Source organism: Myotis daubentonii, chromosome 8 (genome assembly GCF_963259705.1).
Source record: "Myotis daubentonii chromosome 8, mMyoDau2.1, whole genome shotgun sequence".
NCBI classification, from domain to species: domain Eukaryota; kingdom Metazoa; phylum Chordata; class Mammalia; order Chiroptera; family Vespertilionidae; genus Myotis; species Myotis daubentonii.
In genome coordinates, this window is record NC_081847.1 from 14593320 (window position 1) to 14615352 (window position 22033).

The 22033-nt window shown below is 44.5% G+C and overlaps 1 pseudogene; it reads right to left on the minus strand.

Annotated features, from left to right (window-relative positions):
* Positions 1-1177: 1177 nt before the first annotated feature.
* LOC132240145 (cystatin-9-like) lies at positions 1178-4462 on the minus strand (annotated as a pseudogene).
* Between the last annotated feature and the right edge of the window lie 17571 nt (positions 4463-22033).

Consider the following 22033-nt stretch of genomic DNA (forward strand, 5'->3'; position numbering starts at 1 on the left):
TGGAATTGCCGGTTTGACCTGTAACAGCACCAATGATTCTGTTGGCTGTTCCATCTGTACATGTTGCTTGGGTGCAGGTTCATAGGTATTAGAGCTTTATGTTGAATTATTTTTCTTATTATCACATAACCTGCAGTTATATTGCTATAGATGCTCTCAGCTCTCGATCCAACCCTGTTCCTAGTGTGCTGCTCCTGGGCCTCCCAGCTGCAGGGGTGGGTGGGGCACCTCATGTCAGGGTACTGGTTCTGGACCAAACCCACCCTCTGCCTGTCTATACACATAAAATCCTATTGGAAGAAGACCCCCCCTGCTTGTGTTCTCATTGCCCCCTAGTGCTTTCCAGACACAAGGTGACATTAGAGAGTGGAGAAGACCACATGCCCACAAAAGCCCAAGAGTGACTCCTTTCCTCTGTGCCGAAAAAGTTTTCCAAATCCTGTTCTAGGCATTTTGGCCAGAGTCCCAGTAGCACCTGGCACAGAGTCCCAGTAGTGCCTCTCAGTTTTTAACTGGCCATGGGCTCCCTAGGGATTTGTAAAGTGCAGTCTCCTGGTCCAAAGGTGCAGGCCCTGACAACATACATCTCCAAAGGGGTCTTTGGGCTGCCGTTGCTGTTGCCGCTGCCGCTGGCCTTGCTTGCTCTTTGAGTGGAGGCTAGAGTCCCCTCCTCCATTTTCCCAGCTGTCACGGACCAGGAAATGGGTGTGAGCAAGACCCCCGAACAGAGGCCACATGTGTCCTGGGGAGCCTGAGGCCCTGTCCATCCTTCAGACAAGGGTTCCCTACCTTGGTCATGGTCATTGCCCCTCTGGGGACATGGTTATCCGTCATGAGCCCTGAGCTAGCCGCTCAGAGGCGCCTTATTTGTGCCACCTGGAGCTGGCTTAGGAGGTGCAAGGGGAGAGATGACTTACCCCCTTGGGCCACCGAGCTGCCCAGCAACTGCCCATCCCCCTCAGTCAGGAACCGTGCACGCGGCGCCTTTTGAAATGCTGACGTTTAATGGACTATTCTACATGAAAGGAAATGGACACCGAGGAATTTCCACAATGCCCGTGTGTGAGGCTCCAGATATTTGCAAGGCAGAGAACAGAGTGAGCTCAGAGCTGCTCCGCCACGGAAGGGCCACCGACAGAGAAGGGGCTAGAGAGGCTGGGCTGGGGCGTGATATCACTCAGTAGGTCCCCGCCGGGCAGGTCTTGTTTAGGAGTTGAAACACTGTTCTCCAGGGATCGATGCTGATAGTGAAGAAGCAGATGAAGGTCTGAGGGAATAAGCACAGGAATAAATCGTGGGTGAAGAAGCCTTGGGAAGCTGGTGACTCCAAGCCTTAAAGACGGCATCCATCCCAAACTTGCATCTGCAAGGTGAGCAGCTGGGGGAACGCAGGCTCTGGCCCTCAGTCTGTCTCAGATGTTCCTCACCTGGCTCACTCCTAACCCCAGGGTCTCTTGTGCGACTCTGCTCTCCCCAGGAGAACCCCTGGGCTGTCCCCGAGTGGCCCATGCCTCTAGTACAGCAACACATGCTCCTTCCCAGCGGGCCTTACCTCAAGTAGCCCTGACCTGAGGTGGGCTTGTCCTAGAGCAGGAATTCACTTTCCCTTACCCCCCTGGCAGGAACTGCAGCCCAGCAGGGCCTGGGGCAGAGCATGGGACACAGGGCAGTGGGCTCCCCTCACCCAAACCCCCATCAGTTCTGCTCAGTGACAGGGGGATCTGAGGACTGGCCACTCTGTCAATGGTGATGTTGGCCACCCCTGACATGTTCCTCCTCCTGAAGGCAGGAAAGGGCAGTGGCTGCAGAGCGGGAAGAGAACATCCTCTGGCCAGAATCAAGACACCCGGGCCGTTAGGGGCAGGAACAATCTGTCACCGGTATGGCCCGAGGTTCAGACAGCTGAACAGGGTGGGTGGACAGTCAGGATCTCACATTGGCCAGGGGCCTGCAAGTGGACCCTGGGGCTTACCTGCTAGGCTGGGCTCTATCTTTAGCAGAAGCAGTGGCTGTCGTAGGGCCAGTAGCCCCTTCGCTCTTGTGTCCCTAGGAATGGTATGTCCTCTGCCCCACCCCCCACAACACCCCTATGCAGGTCCGCAGCTCTGGAACCTGAAGGAGGCTCATGTGTGTCTTACGTTGTTCAGCGCTGGGTTTTCTTCAAAGGGACAGTTGTCAATGTCTTCATCAAATTTCCCACACCTGGTTCTGCGAAGCTTCAGCTCCATGGAGAAAGCAATCAGGGTCTCCACCTGTGGTACAGATAGACATTACAGGGGAAACATCCCTCATGGTCCATTAAGGAGTTGCTGGTGGTGACACATGGAGTGCAGGAACAGGCCCAAACCTTACTCTCTTCGGGGCTTCCCTCTGGGTCTGGATCAGCACACTTGTGTTAAAGCTACACTTGGGGTGTTCTGGACAAAGAGGCACATAGCCCGGTGGAGCCTCCGGGCTAAAAGCAAGCTGATCACACACTATTAATACCACACATTGCAGCCTCACATTTGCAAATGCCAAGTGAGACCCCACCTTTCTTTTCAATGCTTCCTGCTTCCAGAGACAGGTGACAAGTGGCTGGGAGGGTGTTGGCCCTGCAAGAGTTTGCTTGGTCATCTCAACCCCGGAGTGGGAGACTCATCTATAGCCCCATTGTCACACCCTTCACCTGCCCAACATCAGAAAAATGCCATACAATGCTAGTGAAACCACACACACACACACACACACACACACACACACACGACGATGGCTTCAAGAAACAACTTCTATACAAAGTGCACTGTGAAATGGTCTGTACTCTTCTCCACTCCATTCTACTCATTTTATTCCATCGTCTCCCATGGCATCCACTCCATTATCCCCGGCACCCAAACTCAGTCTGTGACTCTGGATATAAAAATCCCCACCAGAGGTCTAGCCTGAGAGAGCCCAGGGTGCCTGAACCAGTGTCCAGAGGGTTAAGGTCAGTGGAGGGTGGGGACCCTTTGCCCTTCATGTGGACTCTCAGCGCAGAGGTCCAGAGGGTGAGAGAGTAATGCCCCCGACACCACACACACACACACACACACACACACACACACACACACTCACACACAGAGCCAGAAGCGCTCCTTCGGGCGAGTGTTTTCATTGTTCATGTCTGCAGCCCAAATGCAAATGGCATCGCTGGTTGCATTCTGAAAGAGAGTCCATGACAAGGAGAACCTTTAAGGATTCAAAACCATGGTCTGGGGAAGAGGGGAAAATAACATCCATCCACAGAGGTGGATGCCGCAGCAGGGAGCCCAGGGCTCATGGAAGTCACAGCAGAGGCCCTGTTTTATTTTATTTCCTTGAACTCTTTCCTCACCCTAACTTTTTAAGCATTTTCTCTGTGTGTCTGGACATCTTTATCTTTCTTCCCTCATAGACTACATTTTGATGTCATTTTCCATTAAACAATGACATAAAGATTGAAAAAATATTGCATGTGAGTAGACATTGATCTAATTTTTAAAATTTCCACGTAAAAGCTTTTATAAAACCTGAAAATGAATAGTTTGTATATTTTATTTTATAAACTTCAAACGGCATACAAGATCCTTTGCTAAGGCCCCTGTCTTGTACCCTGACTTACTACAAGTGAAGGCCAGCAGGACAGGAAGATGCAGTCACCTACCTCCTCTCTCTGGGAGTCCAGGATGCTCACCAGCCTGTAGGCATTCGTGTCCTTGCTCTTCACGTTGAATATGTGTAAGGCATACTCCACGGTGGCAAGGAAATAACTTTCGATGCCTTTTCCCTCATCTCTAAAATTCCAGCTGTGAGTTACTCGGACCTGGGAACCTGCGAGAAGCAAGAACACGGCCCAGGCAGAGCTCATCTCCATTGCAGACACCTCAGAGGTGCAGGCAACCAGCCACCCACAGCCCTTCTGGCTCAGACTCCACTCAAGCTTCCCTGGGCAGTGGTCCAACTAATCTACTCCAGGACATATCCTTCCTGTGAGCCTCCTCTCTGCTGTGGCACCCTGTCCCCTCCCACATGTGACCCTGCCTCCTCTGTCCAAAGTAGTTAAAATTGTCTCCTGTCCAGGACAAAGGAACAAGGCCCAGGCAGGGTGGGTTGGGAAGGATCCGCGATAGGAGACAAGGTCCCCTGTAGCTGAATCTCAGCCATAGGACTTCCTCGGAGCTTCAGTGGGGAAGGAAGACTTCACTTGAATGCCCCAGAACCAGAGTCTATAATGAAGGCACCCGTGCAAGAGGTAGAAATGGAAGGTGATCCTCTGACACAGCAGTAGAGTGAAGGTCAGCAAGACAAAGAGGGGTGGAGCCAAAAAGGATGGGTTTTCCAGAGCCAGCTTTGTGGAGGCAAGAAGGCAGCCTGTAGCCACATTCTGGGAAAGGGCACCAGCACCTGCCTGAGAATCGTCAGCCTGAGTGTGGCACCTGGGGGCCTTGGGATGAAGGCTGGACATGGTTCGTTTTTCTTGTTGCTTTGAGTCTGATGCACTGGCACACCAGCCTCATGCCAAAGAGATGTGAGAGTCAGTTGAAGCTAGCCAGCACCCCTCAAACCTGATGTAGAAAGGATGTAGAGGATTGGCAGAGACAGTGGTAGTCCTAAGAGTCCTAAATGCCAAGGGGACAGGGACAGAGGCAGGGACTAATGAACAGGAACAATGCACGTATTCAGTACCAAGTACCTTCGGTTGAACACAGCTGGTCATAGGACCTGCCTGTGACAGAACTCTGGATGATGGTATGAGCATTATTGCAAAATAAACCAGGTTCAGGTCGATGGGCTTTGCAGCAAAGTATAGTTCCAGGAGCTGTGTGGTAAACAAATAACCTTGACTTGTTGCCAGGGCAGGAAATGCAGAGGGAGGGTGTAAGAGCATGGGTCTCCTTTCAAGATGGGCTCTAGCCAGAGGGTGTCTTACAGCCTTGGACACAGGCACAGCTCCAAAACAGAGGGACTTGGTTCCTGCTCTGTCCAGCATGCCCACCTGAGTTATCCAGACGCTCTCTCCTCATCATCTGGAATATTTGCTACCCACTTAACAAGGTGCCATGGTCAAGTGTAGAAATGTATCACTCACATTACAAGCCCCTTATTGTGGGCCAATTCTTTTTCATATATTTCTAGTGAAATGGCAACTGAAAGAATGCTCTGATAGCAATGGGAACATGGTTGGATTGAGGGCTGAAAGCATCTATAGCAATACAATTGCATGTTATGTGATAATAAGAGAAACATTTCAACAAGAAGCTCTAATACTTATGAACCTGCATCCAAACCACACGTGGAGATGGAATAGCCAACAGAATAATTGGTGCTGTTACAGGTCAAACCAGCAATTCCACAATCACATTGGGAGCATCTTACACATCTCTCAGGGATGATATCAAGACAGATTAACATTATAAAGAATATAGCTGAGTTGAAAGATGCAGTTAACTAGTCTACTTAGACAATTTTTTGAAAATTCTTCTACCCAGTATGGAATGTGGGTTTTTAAGTAAAAGAAGTGATAATCATAAAACGATAGTATTAAAAATGTTACAAATATTTCTTTGTGTCTTCTTCAATATGTGTTAATAATGTCTTATAGTTTTTAGTGTATAGGTCCTTCACATCCTTTGATAAATCCATATTTGTGGATTGGAAGAATCAACATAGTTAAAAATGGCCATATTACCCAAAGCAATATACCCATTTAATGCAATCCCCATCAAAATTTTTAAAGAAACAGACGAAAAAATCACAAGATTTGTATGGAACTACAAAAGACCCAAAAAGCCAAAGCAATCCTGAGAAAAAGAACAAAGTTGGAGGTATCACACTCCCAGACTTCAAATCATACTACAAGCCTGCGTAATCAAAATAGCATGGTATTGGCATAAAAAATGCACAGACCAATTAAAGAGAATTGAAAGCCCAGAAATGCATCCACATGTATATGGGAAAATAATTTTTGATGAAAGATACAAGGGGGTGGGGAGGGAGAACCTCTTCAATGAATGGTGCTGGGAAAATTGGAAAGCCACATGCAAAAGAATAAAACTAGACTGCTGTCTGTCACCAGATACAAAATAAACTCAAAATGGATCAAAGGTCTAAATATAAGACCTGAAACAATAAAGTACATAGGAAAAAACATAGGTACTAAACTTTTGGACCTTGGTCTTAAAGAGGATTTTATTAATCTGACCTCAAAGGCAAAGAGAAATAAAAGCAAAAATAAATAAATGGGACTATATCAAATTAAAAAGCTTCTTCACAGCAAAAGAAACTGTCAACAAAACAAAAAGGCAACAAACCAAATGGGAAAAGATATTTGCAAACAATACCTCTGACAAGTGATTAATGTCCAAAATATATAAAGAACTCATAGAACTCAATACCAAACCAAACAAACTGTCCAATTAAAAAATGGGCAGAGAACCTGACCAGAAGACATACAAATTGCCAAGAGATGTATGAAGAGATGCTCACCTTCACTAGCTATTAGGAATATAAAAATTAAAGCTACAGTGAGCTACCACCTCACACCTGTTAGAATAGCTGTTATCAAGAAGACACGTGATAACGAATGTTGAAGAGGTCGTGTAGAAAAAGGCACCCTTATTCACTACTGGTGGGAATTTAAACTGATACAGCCACTCTGAGAAACAATATAGAAGTGTCATAAGAAAATTAAGAATACAATTACTATATGACCCAGCAACCTCTCTCCTGGGTGTTTATCCCCCTATAATGGAAAACATTTATTTGCAAAGATATATGCACTCCTATGTTCATTGCAGCATTATTCACAATGGCTAAGACATGGAAACAACTGAAATGTCCTTTGAAAGATGATTGAATAAAGAATATGTGTTACATATATACAATGGAATACTACTCAGCCATAAGAAAGGACAAAATATTGCCATTTGGGAACATAAATGGATTTGGAGAATATCATGCTAAACAAAATAAGTCAGACAGAAAATGTCAAGAATCATGTGATTTCATTCATAGCCTATATAATAAAGAGGTAATATGCAAATTGACCACCATGCCCTCACACAAGATGGCTGGCAGAGGAGGGCAGTTGGGGGTGTCTGAGCTGGCAGGGGAGGGAAGTTGGGGGCTACCAGACCGGCAGGGGAGCAGTTAGGTGTCGATCAGGCTGGCAGGGGAGTGGTTAGGGGGTGATCATGCTGGCAGGCAGAAGCAGTTAGGGGCAATCAGGCAGGCAAGCGGTTGGGAGCCAGCAGTCCTGGATTGTGAGAGGGATGTCTGACTGACAGGGATCAGGCCTAAACCGGTAGTAGGACATTCCCTGAGGGGTCTCAGATTGGAGAGGGTGGAGGCTGGGCTGAGGGACACCTCCCTCCAGTGCATGAATTTCATGCAGTGGACCTCTAGTGTGTTCTATAAAACTGAAAGCAACAAATGAATGAGCAAGAAAGACAAAATAAACAAAACCTCATAGGCACAGACCACAGTATGGTGGTTACCAGAGGGAAGGGAGGTGAGGGTAGTAAAGAATAAAGGGGGAAAAAAAAAGAATAAAGGGGCCCAAATATATGGTGACAGAAGGAGGCTTGGCTTTGGGTGGTAGCACACAATACAATACACACATGATGTATTATAGAATTGCACACTTGAGACCTATATAATTTTACTAACCAATAAATAAGTTCAATATTCAATTTTAAAATGTTATAAACATACTGGCAATCCAACAATAAAACTATAGCTAAGAAGTTTTGAATTAATGCATTTTGATCAGATTTGTAGTAAAAATATATTAGTAAATTATCATTAAATTGAAAATAATTTAATTACTTTCATAATTGAAAATTAATTTACTGCCAAAAGAGAGTATCATAAATTGATCATAAATGAGTTTGTAAGCTAATTATAAATTTTTTTAAAAAATATATTTTTTATTGATTAAGATATTACATATGTGTCCTTATCCCCACGTTACCCCCTACCCCCCCCATGCCCTCACCCCCCCCCCTCGTTGTCCATGTCCATTGGTTAGGCCTATATGCTTGCATATAAGTCCTTCGGTTGATCTTTCCCCCTTACCCCCACCCTCCCCTACCTTCCCTCCAAGGCCCGACAGTCCAATCAATTCCTCTCTGTCTCTGGATCAATCCTTGTTCATCAGTTTATGTTGTTCATTATATTCCACAAATGAGTGAGATCATGTGGTATTTATCCGCTCTCCAGTTCCATCCATGCTGTGGCAAATGGTAAGAGTTCCTTTTTCTTCTTCCTCTTCTTAAAGAATAGCATTTCATATAATGCTGGTTTGGTGGTAATGAACTCCTTTAGCTTTTTCTTATCTGTGAAGCTCTTTATCTGACCTTCTATTCTGAATGATAGCTTTGCTGGATAAAGTAATCTTGGTTGTAGGTTCTTGCTATTCATCACTTTGAATATTTCTTGCCACTCCCTTCTGGCCTGCATGGTTTCTGTTGAGAAATCAGCTGACAGTCGTATGGGTACTCCCTTGTAGGTAACTGACTTTCTTTCTCTTGCTGCTTTTAAGATTCTCTCTTTGTCTTTTGCTCTTGGCATTTTAATTATGATGTGTCTTGGTGTGGTCCTCTTTGGGTTCCTTTTGTTTGCAGTTCTCTGCGCTTCCTGGACTTGTAAGTCAATTTCTTTTACCAGGTAGGGGAAGTTTTCTGTCATTATTTCTTCAAATAGGTTTTCAATATCTTGCTCTCTCTCATCTTCTGGTACCCCTATAATTCTGATGTTGGTACGCTTGAAGTTGTCCCAGAGGCTCCTTACACTATCTTCATATTTTTGGAATCTTTTTTCTTTTTTCTTTTTCAGTTGGGTATTTTTTGTTTCTTTGTATTTCAAATCTTTGACTTGATTCTTGGGATCCTCTTGTCTGCTGTTGGATCTCTGTATATTATTCTTTATTACAGTCAGTGTATGCTTAATTTCTAGTTGGTCCTTTTTCATATCCTCGAGGGTCTCACTAGATTTCTTGAGGGTCTCACTAAATTTATCGGTGGTTTCCATAAAACTCTTGAACTCTATATCCAGTCGTTTGCTTTCCTCCATTTCTGTCATTTGTGACCTGTTTCTTTGTCTCCGCATTTTTTATGCTTCCCTGTGTTGGTAGAGTGGTTTTGTGTGCTAGGTGTCCTGTAGGGCCCAGTGGCTCAGCCTCCCCCGTTACCTGAGGTGGACACTCTTGGTGCACCCCCTTGTGGGATTTGTGCACAGTCTTGTTCTAGTTATGCCTTGATTGTTGTAGGATCACTGGGAGGAATTGACCTCCAGGCCAATTGGCAGTGAGAATCGGCTGTGTCTGCAGTGGGAGAACTTCAGTGCTGAAGACACCCTTCTGGGGCAAGACTTGCTTCAGTGGGGCTTTGGTGCTCACTGAGTCTGCTCCCTGGGTGTGTCCCTTATGGATCTGAGGAGTTGTAATCCGGATGGTCCCCCTCTGACCACTGGGTACACTGGCTCTTGGAGGTTACCCAGCAGGAGCTATGAAGAGAACTGCAGATTCCCCTTCCTTTTTTGGAGTTTGGAGGTGCCCTGATGAGGCCCAGCTGTGAAGCAATGCAAGCTGCTGTGGGGCCTTGGGCCTTCTCTTGGAAGTTCTGGGTCTGTGGCCCAGCTGCAGTTTGTTAGGTAATTTTCAGGTTGCAAAGGGCCAGGGCATTCATATGCAAAAGCCTCTGCCGCAGCCTGGGTGGGGCGGGGTCTCAGGGAATCAAAGGGCAGAGCAAGGAACTATGGCAGATTCTCAGCCCTGCCCTAAGGGGCTGTGCGCGTCTCAGTGTCCTGACAATTCAATTGCTGCAAGCACCTCTGAGAGAAAGCCGCCCCCGAGTTCCGAGCCCTGCCCACTGCCAGACAGTCCAGTTTCTCCCAGTATGAGTCATGGGTCCCCAGAGACCTCCCAGAACCGGAGTTCAGAGCAGTCGAGAGCCTATGACTCCCTCCCGATTCAAAGAGACAGCCGCATCCTCAGGTACCAGCCCCTTTCAGTGCACTCTCAAGCCTCCGTACCTTTGCACTTTACTTCCGCAGCTCCTGACCCTCAATGTGCATTTCTCTTTCCTTCTAGCTGTAGAATTTCCACTCCGCCAGCCTTCCTGTAAGTTCTGGATGATGTCCGTTTTGTCTTTTTATTGTGTTTTGAAGTTGTTGTAGGAGGCAGCAATTTCGGTGTTTCCCTATGTCGCCATCTTAGTTTCTCTAATTATAAATTTAATTAGCAATAAAACCCACAAAATAGTGAACACATAACTAAAGCATGTTGCTATGTAAGTTAGTACCTTACCCGTAAATATCTCCTCTATTAATCATTTGTAAAGAACAGATATAGTATATTTTAAAACTTACCAATTGAAACTAATGTAATATTACAGAAAATTTTACACTCGTAAATGTATTTATTAAAAAGGCAGATATTAGAAAAAGTAGAAAGATGAGATTTATGATAAAATGACAAAATTCTAAAATAAAAAAATGTGTGGTAACAAAATAAGCCAAATATTGGGTGAAAAGAAGTAGGCAAACATTTAGCAAGAACTATCAGGAAAAAAAAAAAAAAAAAAAAAAAAAAAAGAACTATCAGGAAAACAGAGAGAGAGAATATAAAACATCATTAGTAATAAAGGGAAGATCATGAAAGACACAGAATAAATATTAATGTGCATGTAAAAAAAAATATTTCAGAGTAAAGAGTTTTTAGACTTGACAGTAAAGCATGATCCCATTTTTTAAAAAAGTTGATAAATTAGTAGCAAATTAAAAACTTTTGCTTAGTAAAAGTTTATGTGAAGAGAATTAAAAGTCAAACTAAAGAGTGGGAGAAAATATTTGCAAACCACATATTCCACAAACAATCCGCATCTAGAAATACAAAGTACTTTAAAAACTTAACAGTTAAAAATAATAAATCTCATTAGCAAAAGCCATAAACAGACATTTCACCTAAGAGGACACACAGATGGCAAGTAAAAATTCATAAATATGTTCAACATCACTAGCCAAAAGAGACAATGCAAGTTAAAACACACAATGAGCTATCACCATACACTGAGAATTACTAAGATTAAAAAAAAAATAGTGACAACACCAAATGTTGTCAATAATGCAGAGAAACTCGATTACTCATACATTGTTGATGGGAATGTAAAGTGATATAGCCACTCTGAAAAACAGTTGACAGTTTGTTAGAAAATTCAACATGGAATTGCATTCTTGAGCATAGATCCCACTGAAAGACAACATGTTCACACAAAAACCTATAGAGATATGTTCATAGCAACTTTATTTGTAAAAGCCCTAAACTGGAATCAGCTCAGATTCACTTCAACAGGTAAATGTTTAAATACATCGAATATATATATATATATATATATATATATATATATATATATATATATACCAATACTGCTCAGGAATATAAAAGAGCAAACTATTGATGCATGCAACAACTTAGGCAACTTTTCAGGGAAGTAGGCTTAGTGAAAAAGGTCAATTACAAAGGTTATCTGTAATAATAAAAGGGTAATATGCTAATTAGACTAGATATCCTTCCAGACGTCATTCCAGACATCCTTCTAGACGAAACTGGGGCTGGAGGGAAGTCAGTCCGGTCCCGGGTACCAGAGGGAAGCCGGTGCAGGCAACCAGGGGAAGGAAGGCCTACTCTTGCACAAATTTCCTGCATCGGGCCTCTAGTATACTATATGATTCTACTTATATTTTGGAATGTGGATCCCATTGTCATTTTGGAATGACAAAATTATGGAAACATAAGACAAATTAGTGGTTGCCAGGGGGTAAAGATGAGAACGGGAGAATGGGGGTTGGGGGCAGATTAGGTTGGTGTGCTTATAAAAGGACAACACAAGAAATTCTTGTAATGTTGGAATTGGTAGTAGATACATGAACCTAATAAGGAGATATAATTATATAGAGCCTGATGCATGCATATACACACACACACACATCAGTACAAATACAATTGGGGAAATCTGAATTAGACAGATTGATGTATCAATGTCAATACCTTGGTTTGTAATATGTTACTATAGTTTTACAAAAGGTAACATTGGGGGGAAAGTGTACACAGGGTCTCTCTGTGTTATTACTTACAACTGTATGTGAATCTACAACTATCTCAAAGAAAGTTCATTAAGAACCGTATATGCAGCAGAGATGATCTTTGTGCTCCCCACACATTTTCTCTTTCCACGAACCTGGAAAACTTCATTCCCCAGGCTTCTTTGCAGTTAGATTAGGACCATGTGACTGAGTTCCTGCCAATGACATCATGAATGGAAGCCACACCCCTCAAGGTGGTTGAGGGCAAGGGTTAAGTGTGGGCATTCTCCCTCTCTTCTGCCTGTGTAAAAGGTGGGGGGGGGGGGGGGGAAAAGGAATTTCAAGACAGGAACCGTCAGAGGGAATCACTTCAGAAGTAGCACTGGGAGAGATGCCAAGGGAAGCTGCCTGACCTGTGTTGGATTTACATGGGTCAAAATCAAACCTGTGTTGTGTTAAGCAACTGAGATCTGGGGCTTATACTGTAACATCATCTATACCAGTGGTTCTCAACCTTCTGGCCCTTTAAATACAGTTCCTTATGTTGTGTCCCAACCATAAAATTCTTTTCGTTGCTACTTCATAACTGTAATGTTGCTACTGTTATGAATTGTAATGTAAATATCTGATATGCAGGATGGTCTTAGGCGACCCCTGTGAAAGGGTCGTTCAACCACCAAAGCGGTCGCGACCCACAAGTTGAGAACTGCTGCAATAGAAAAATATTACCTAATTAGAAAATTTTTTCAGAAAAGTACAAAGTTCTAATACAGACTCATGAAAAATAGAGAACCTAAATAGTCTCACATCTTTAACTTAATTTGGCTCAACTTCCCACGATTCTCTCTGCCTTTCCCTGAAACAAAACAAAACTACCCAGGCAAGGGTCCTGGCACCTTTCACCAAATTTTCAAGGAACAGATAATTCCTACCTTACACATATTTTCCCAGACTACATAAACAGGTGTAAAGCACCCAAAAATATTTTTTTAAGAGACTGATGTATCTTACTATCAAAACTTAGCAAGAACCATATGAGGACAGCATGTAGCTTAATCTACTATATGCACGTAAGTACTCAAAAGTTCTGTACATCCCAGGATTGGGGCACAGCTATGCAGAAAAAGAAGAAAAGCCAACATTTTAGGACCAGTCTAGATTTTATACCATGACACAAGACTAGTTCAGTAAAAAAAATTAATATAATAAAGAAGAAAATAATCTTAATAAATACATTAAAAAACATTTGATAAAATGCACTTACTCTAAAAGAAAGAAAATTCTTTGCTCATCAGTGTAAGAATAGCAATAACTATACCTGAAAAAGAACTGCCTTTGAAGCTAAGAATGGAATAGTGATTTCTGCTCAGAGCAAATATTCAGCACTGTAAAGAATGTCCCTGTCATTAAGATATGAAAAGATACACAAAAAATGCTATTAATACTTAAGAAGAAAGAGATGTAAATTAAGCTATTTGAAGAGGATTTGGTTTCCAAAAAAAAAAAGAAGTCTTAGCTATTGGATCAATGAGAGGGTCCAGCAGTATTATTAACTGAAAATCAAGATGGATGGATCATGTGTTAAGGCACTTTAAAAACAACTATTAAGTGTAATAGAAATAAAATAGAATATCATTCAACATGATAGAGAAAAAAGGTGAGCTATCATAATTCTTTCAAAAATCAAGATGATCTGAAAAAGCATCACAGTATATTGCTGAAGACTATACAAGAAGGCCTGAGAAATGGAGAGTTGTGTTAGTGTGTGAGTACCACAGTAATACATGAGAAAACTCCCACTAAGGTGGATTGTTTTCCAATTTATCACAAGTTTAATGCAATTTCAATGAAAACTCCAAAAAAATGTTTTCATGAAATTAGACAAATATGTTCTAAAATTCTATAAGGAAAGCTAAAAAAAATAGCTAAATTATTTCTTAAAAAATAATATTTATGGGGACCTCCATGGTTATATGTTAAAATATTTTATTATCTGGATGGATAGAATGAAATAGCCCAAACAGAATCAGGTAAACAAATTTAAGTGTGTTATATGACTATGCATAAAGTGATATTGATCATAATTTGTACATCTCTGGTTTTATTTAAACTTTACAATTTGATTTAAAAAAAAAGGAAAGCAAGAAAGCTGATGGAATGGTTGTGATCGGGAAATGATCCCAAAGAAAATCGTGAACAAATATAGGTGTCCCCAAAATATATATACACATTTTAAATGATTATAAAGTCGGTGTTTATTAACACACGGTTCATTTTCAAAATTTAAAAGAATCTACAGACGTGAATGATTTTTATTTTGTCAATGCCTGTTTTCAAACTGATGATCATGCTGGTGCAGGCATTGCTGATAACACGAAGCAATGGAATCGCAAACATCAAGAATCATTTTGTTTGGCTTTTGTGCTCCCTCAATTTGTCAACTGTTGCTGGTTTGGTACCGTACACTTTATCTCTTATGTACCCCTATAAAAAAAAAGTCTACTGGATAAATTTCTTCATTGAAAGCTTAGTCTGACTTCACCCATTATTTCAAATCAGGAATGAAAAGGAGTGAAAATTCAGTGAGTTATCAGCTGTTAAAGTGTGTATACATTTTGCAGGGGACACACTTTGAAAATAATGATAAAGGCAGTGTTTGTACTTCAACTGCATTTTCAAACTTCCAGTAGCATTTTAGGATGAAGTTGTTCAAAGAGTTGAATGTCTGAAAAGAAAGAAACATCCATTGAGCTATCAGTTGTTAAAATGTGTATACCTGTTTTGGGGACACCCTGTACTTTTGAAGGATATGGCCAGAGAAAGAAAGTTTGGAAACATTTGTCACAACTTTTATAAAAGCTTCAAATTGTCCTTACTGACAGCCTTCGGAAGCAGGGCATAATGACAGGACGAAAGGTGCTGCCCCCTTTGGGTGGTAGCTCATCACTGGGTGTATTCATCGGATGGACCTTAAACTGTGCCACCAAAGGAAGGAAGGAAGAGAAATTCTTCAGAACTTTTTGAAAAATCCACAAGAAGATGTAAGACACTTCCCTTTTCTTTTCCCAGGTGAGAGGCGAGTGCTCAGGGAAGCACCGAGCTGTGGTCCATCGTTGTATCCTGATGTCTGAGCCCTGGGAACTCTTTAGTTGAACCTGGCTTTGGGACCGTCTCCAAGCGCCCAGAGGTAAGCTTCTCAGGTCACCACCTGCCCCCATGCTGTGTTTTGGACTTCCCTCCTGAGAGCTTCAAGCAGCAGGCTGGGTGCACAGGCCTTGATCTAAGTCAGCATGTGCCACCAGCAGCCATAAACTTCACCCCCAAGAGAACATGGGACCAGGAACGGATCTTGGGGAAAGGCATCCTACACAACAGAGCCCTGAGTTAAAAGGAAGAATTTCTGGCTGCAGGGGCAGCTCACATCCCATCCTCCTTTCCCCAAAGTTCCTAGGCCAGGACAAGACATAGGCAGGGGATCAGCTGGCTCAGTAGACTGGACATCTGACCCTTATAACCAGGCATGGAAGTCCTCAAGGACACAAGAAGAAGCCAAACCACTTCCAGAACCCTACAGAATAAGAGGGAGAGAGCAGGAGAAGCCATGGCCTGCAAAGGAGGCTGCTGACCTGCCCAGGAGCACTGAGGCTGCTTGGGCCTGGAGGCACCTCTGGGCTGCTCAAGGCTGGAAACTGAGAGACCCGAGTGAACACTGCAGTGCAGGACTCCCATCGGGGCTGCCCTTTCTGCTTCCCAAGGACTTGCCAACCAAGATTCTTAGGAGAGCGTGGCTCAGCCACACTCAGTGAGCCCCCAGTAGACCCTTTCTCCGACTCAGAGTTCACACCTCATACATAATGTTCGGCAACGTACTAAATGCATTAACTCAATGCAAAGAGAGGGGTAGGCATCAGCTCGTATTTTTTCCAGCTTACAGCCTAACTCCTGGTCCATATTTAAATTCTGCTACTGACGCACTCAATGTGGGCTTTAGGCAGGAGCACTGCCAGCAGCCCTCGGGACTGGGACCTGCTGGACAGCTCGCCATCCCTGCTCAGGGAATGCAGGGAAGGAAAACTTCCAGCAGAAGACAAAAGGTCACCTCCAGGCCTCCTGGAGCTTTGCTCTGCTTCTTCCACCTTTTATCTCTTTTGTTTTCCATGTATCTTCTCATCTCTCCTCTTTCTGTATTTCTTCCTCAATCTTACCCACTTCACTGTCTCTTCAGTTCTTTCCTTTTTCCATTGTCTTCCTTTTTTTCTTCTCAGTTATCATGCTGAATTCTTCACTGATACACTTTTAAAAAAATATTTTATTGATTTCAGAGAGGAAGGGTGAGGGAGAGAGAGATAGAAACATTAATGATGAGAGAGAATCATTGATTGGATGCCTCCTGCACGCCTCCCACTGGGGACAGAGCCCAGGCATGTGCCCTTGGCCAGAATCGAACTCGGGACCCTTCAGTCTGCAGGCTGATGCTCTATCCATTGAGCCAAACCAACTAGGGCTCACTGATACACTTTAATGGGCATCTAAAACATTCATTTTATTGCCTTCATATATTTTCTCTTTATAGTCTATGCAGCGGCTTAGTGGTCTGTCCACAAACTCTTTGATACTCTTCCTTTCAAGAGGTGGAGCCTAGTTCTGTGTGTGTGTGTTTCCCCATTTGTGTTGGCCAGGCTCAGTAACTGATAAATAAAGTGTCAGTGGCACTGCACAGCTGCGGAGGCTGGCTTGTACAAGCCCTTGTGGCTTTCTGCTCCCTTTGGCCCCTGCTCTCTCTTGGATCACTTGCTTTGGGTTTCGCCAGCTGCCCTGGAGAGCAGACCTATAGGAAGACCCACGTGTGCTCTGAACACAACTGGAAAGGAAATGAGCCCTCCAGCTGACAGCTGTGGGAGAGAGCCTCTAAGAAGTGGATCTTCAGCCCTGTTAAGCCATCAGGGGCCTGCAGCCCCAGTTAATATCTTGACCACAGCTTCATCAAAGACCCCAGCAAAGCACACTTGAATGTCCAATCAAATATCGAAAGATGATTTTAAGCCAGAAATAGAATATTCTTTCTAAATTATATAATGTAGATACATTGATAGTTATAGATATCCATCCCAAAGTATATGTCCTCAAAACTGGAATTGAATTGATTGCAGGCAGATATGGTTGAAACAGATCCGAAGCTACTCCTTTCCCATGAATGAGTTATTTATTTATTTATTTATTTATTTATTTATTTATTTATTTATAAATTTTGTTTTATTGCTTAAAGTATTACAAAGAGTATTACATATGTCTTCTTCACTCCCCACCCCTTGACATTCCCCCGGCCTCCCCTACTCCCCAGTGTCTTGTGAGTTATAAAAGCACTTGCTGTGGAGCCCACAGCAGTTGACGTTTTCCCCCTAAGCAGCCCGATGCCCTTGCACACCCTGTGCCTCAGCCTCACTTCACACGCTCAGATAAGATCTGGGGACATCCTGACTCCTGCTCTCCCATCCCTATGCCAGCCAGGGAGGGGACCTCCTTTATTCAGAAGAACTGGCATGCCAGTTTGTTCTTTCCTTATTTCTAGCACAGCAACAACTTCTTCATGTGCTAAGGAAAAAGAATGATTAAATAACAGTTTTATCAACCACTTTGTAATATAATGGACAATAAGTCGTGTGGGGAGAGAGCAAGAAACACCGAGACCCGTGTTCTGAGGCCTCCATCCTCGACAGGCACAGGCCAGCCTTGGTTGCATCGGGAGCCTTTTAAGTGTGGGGACCAGCTGAGCAGCCCACAGTCCTGCAGCTGCCATCCCCACAGCACACACACCTCCCAGCTTGGTCTGGGACAACCACTCAAGACCAAAGTTTAAATGACTGCCCTGGGGTGGTGTTTCTGTCTCAATAATGAGATGGTGAACAGGACCACTTCTGCACTCTGGGTCTGGTTGGTCACAACCTAGTATCCTAGGGAGGTATTCTAGGATGAAATATCTACCCAAACCAACCAATTTGCTGAATATTTTAAAGTAAATTTCCTAGAAATAACTAATCTTCCAAAAGGAATTAAAATGTTGTGTTGACGTAAGAACCAACATTCATGTGGACATCTGACAGGACAAGTGAACTATGCAACACTGAAAGCATTGAGTTTGAAAATGACACTTGATAGAAATGGCCTGGGATTTGTCAGGGATGTTCAGGCGAGCTTCCTGCTGAGGGAAAATGAATGAGGGAGACAGCCAACCAGGAGGTCTGGCCCCCACAGTCCGGGAAGCAGCTCTCAGTCGGAACAGACAATGCCTGAAAACAAAAATCAGAAGGAAATGCTGTTGGAGATGGTACCTCTCCTGTGAAAGTCAGGGCTCATGCCCTCTCCAGCATGGGCTTTCCCACACCCTGGGCACTTGTGTGGCTTCAAGGTCCTGTGCCCATAGGTCACATGGGAATGAATGGGCTTTGCTTCTAAGCCTCACACTCAGGGAGGCTGGACACTTCCCCAAAGTTCCTGAAAGACCAGCCATTGGCGCTCCACAGTGATAACACCCAGAACCCTGGGCACCCTGTGAGGACAGATAGGGTCAGGACATGAGTCCCTTATACCAGGAGTCAGTAGTGTTGCCCCTTCTTTTCCTGGAACCACCGGAAAGCTGAGACTTGCTGGCAAACATTTGCAGGAGTGAATCCCCAGGCCTGCAGCTAACAATCAAGTTAAGCAAATAGCTGCTTGTGTCGGTTATCAAATGTTCTGCATTCATATCTTGTGTTCTGTTCTGGAGCCACGTCCCCATCTGCCAGCGGACAGTTGGACATTTTCCTCGGCTTCCCAGGGTGTCAGGGTCATGGCACAGCCCTGGGCTCAGTAAATACAGAACTAAACACAAAGAAACAACCAGCTGCAGGACTCCCGGAGGCCTTTGTGGATGCAGGGCCACTCCCATGGGGACAAAGGAAGGGAAAGGAGGCTGCGGCCAGGGGGCAGTGCTGTCAGATGATGTCCACAGAGACGAGCCCTGCTGTCAGTGGTCCTTGCCCTGCATGCTCCTCAGCACAACCTCACACCTTCCAAATGTTCAGGTTGGTCCCTAATGCTCACACCACCCCCTGAGGTCCTGGTACAGCCCATGGGATTAGAACTCTGGTTTCTCCCTGCCCCACCCCCCATGCCCATTCATCCTGGAAGAGAAACGCCCCCTGCTTGAAAGATGCATTTTTGACTCTTTCTCTCCCCCTCCTCGATTTTTTTTTCATGATCTAAGAGGGAAAGGGGACATGATGGCAAAGCCAATGCTCTGTCATCCAAGTATCACCTAAGAAGCACCACCTCCAAGGAGAAGGATTGGAGGCCTTACTTCTCATGAGCAGCTGGTCCTTTGGGTGGCCAAGGTCACAGGTTTTAATGAGCCTTCAAACCTCAGGAGAATGAGCCAATACTGAGTTGCCTCAGAAATCCGAACACCCATACGTTCTAATTCCCTCCATATCACATAAAACGTCATCAACCTGGAGCAAATAAAAAAATAAAAAATCTCATCAATCAATTGAGCTGTCAATCCTGATTCTTCATCCTGACTCAATTTGTGAGAAGGTCCCAGAAGGTTTTGAAGAGTTAAACCCAAAGCAGTGCCCTGCTGACCCCGGATGTGGACAGTAAAGTTTGGTTGTCTTGCAATCGGTATTAATGGTAAGATGAAAATGACCAGCCCAGGATGTGTAAACGTCTCAGGTCCCTCCAGGTGTGCAACCACACTGTCAGGGCTCAGAGGAGAAAGACCTTCTGAGGGGTTACTCATGGGTCCAGGTGGGGCCCGCCAGCTCTGGCTGCAGATCCCAGGAGCACATGCTCTGGCAGCACAGGCTGCACAGCCACAGTGGTTGGGGCTTAAGAACAGAGGTGGGCAGAGAGGAGTGGGCTGCAGGTGCTGCAGGTAGCATCCCTTTCCCGAGGTGGGGAGAAGCAATATAGCAAAACTACTCCCGCTGTGTCCCCAGAACTCTGTGAGCACACTGAGGAGGAGGAAGGCAAAGGCATGCCTTCCCCACCAGCTGAGACAAGGTAAGTGCAGATGAAGTATGCCCTGCTGCCTGACCTTACCCAGGCAAGCCCCCAGGGTGGCCCCAGGCTGCTCCTCACATAATGGACCTGGGCTCCACTATGAGGCTGTTTCCTTCAGAAGCTAACATTGGCACAGAAATTCAGGTGCAAATGGTTTATTTGGCGGTGATCCCAGAAAACACCAGAGAGGGGCGTGGGGAAGTAGAGGGGAAGCAGCATGGAACAGTGAGCAGAATCACAATGTGGGCAATGGGCTCCGTCTTGCTGGGCGCCTCCCAAAGACCTGGTAGATCAAATTTTGGTGTTATCTCCTGGGGCGTCAGAAGGCTAGGATATTTATCTTCCAACTTCAACCACTGACTGAGGGTTCCTCTCAGGGGCATCACCTTCCCAGCACTCTGGCCTGCCCCTCCTGGTGAAGGGGAAACCCTTAGACAAAGAGGCTCAGGTGCTTGTCATCCATCCTGCAAGAAAAGAACTCTTTGAGAGTGTTTACCTGTCAGCCAGGTGGCCCCTGCACTTCAGCATCTCTCACATGTCTAAGTTAGAACTCACTCCTACATTATTATTGACATTTCCCTGCTGACCTTGACCTGCATACCAGTGCTATAGTTTCCACATTCAAGTTTCAGAAAGAGCCTCCTTCTGGACATGTTAACCTCCTTCATCATCATCATCATCATCATCTCTCTCTCTCTCTCTCTCTCTCTCTCTCTCTCTCTCTCACACACACACACACACACACACACACACACACACACACACATGCATTGTGGTAGCCAGCCTCAAGAGGGCCTCCACTGGTCCTCATCTCCTGGCCCTTATGCCCCTGTAGGGTCCCTTCCATACTGAACCAGGTGACCAATAACTAAAAGAAGAGGTGATGATGTGTAACATGTGAATCTCGGTCACAAGGGGCATCTTGGCTTCCGTCTTGGTCTCTCAGAACACTCTGTCTGGAGGAAGTCAGTCACCATGCCAAGCTCACAGCAGCCCAAGGGAGAGGCCCATGTGGAAGAGAACAGAGACCTCCTGCCAGCAGCCAACACCGACCTGCAGCCGTCTGGGAAGTGGTTTCTCCAGGCAAACCAACCTTCATGTGAGGGCAGTGCAGTCATTGGCTGAGTGTAACCTCATGAGAGATAAAACCTGGGACCACCCAGTCAAGCCACCCACAGACACCTGACCCACAGACACCGTGAGAGACAAAAGCAAACTGGTTAAGCCACTAAAAGCAGGGTTATTAGATAACATAATAGTCATACAGCATTAGATAATGCATCCTACCATGTGCACGCACACACACAGACACACACACACACAAATGCAGCCTACTCTCCAGTCACTGTCACTCATGCATTTTTTCTCCCTCACTTCAAAACCACAAGTAAAATATAAATCTCCAAATGATCCAGTGATTTCCCAGGTTGATCTGAAGTTTAAAACTGTTTCTAAGTCATTAGGCCGTGTCTTCCCAGAAGTTCTAGGCAGGAAGGTTTCTGTGGAAATCCATGGATGAATCCATGAGGGCACCCTCAAGGCAACCAGACCCTAGGAACCATGCAAAAACTACCCACCAGCTTGACAACTGGGTTCTCCGTTTAGTTCTTTGTAAGGCTGTCAGTGAAAAGTAACTTGTGCTCAGAGTTGGGTAAAATATGGAGACAAGTTCACACTCTCTCCAATTCTCAGTAGAAGATTATCCCTGCCAGCAGATGAATTGCCAACTAGAAGAGGCTTCCCAACAATGTAAAAAGGCATCACGTTCCCACCATCAGCCCTTGAAAAACACACACACAAAAGCAAAAAGTCCACAAAAATGAAGTCAGTGGGCCAGCTGTGTTATTTAAATATTTTGCAGATGTTGTTGCTTCTTTAAATGAACGTGAGACTGGCAGAATGTACTAGAAGACAA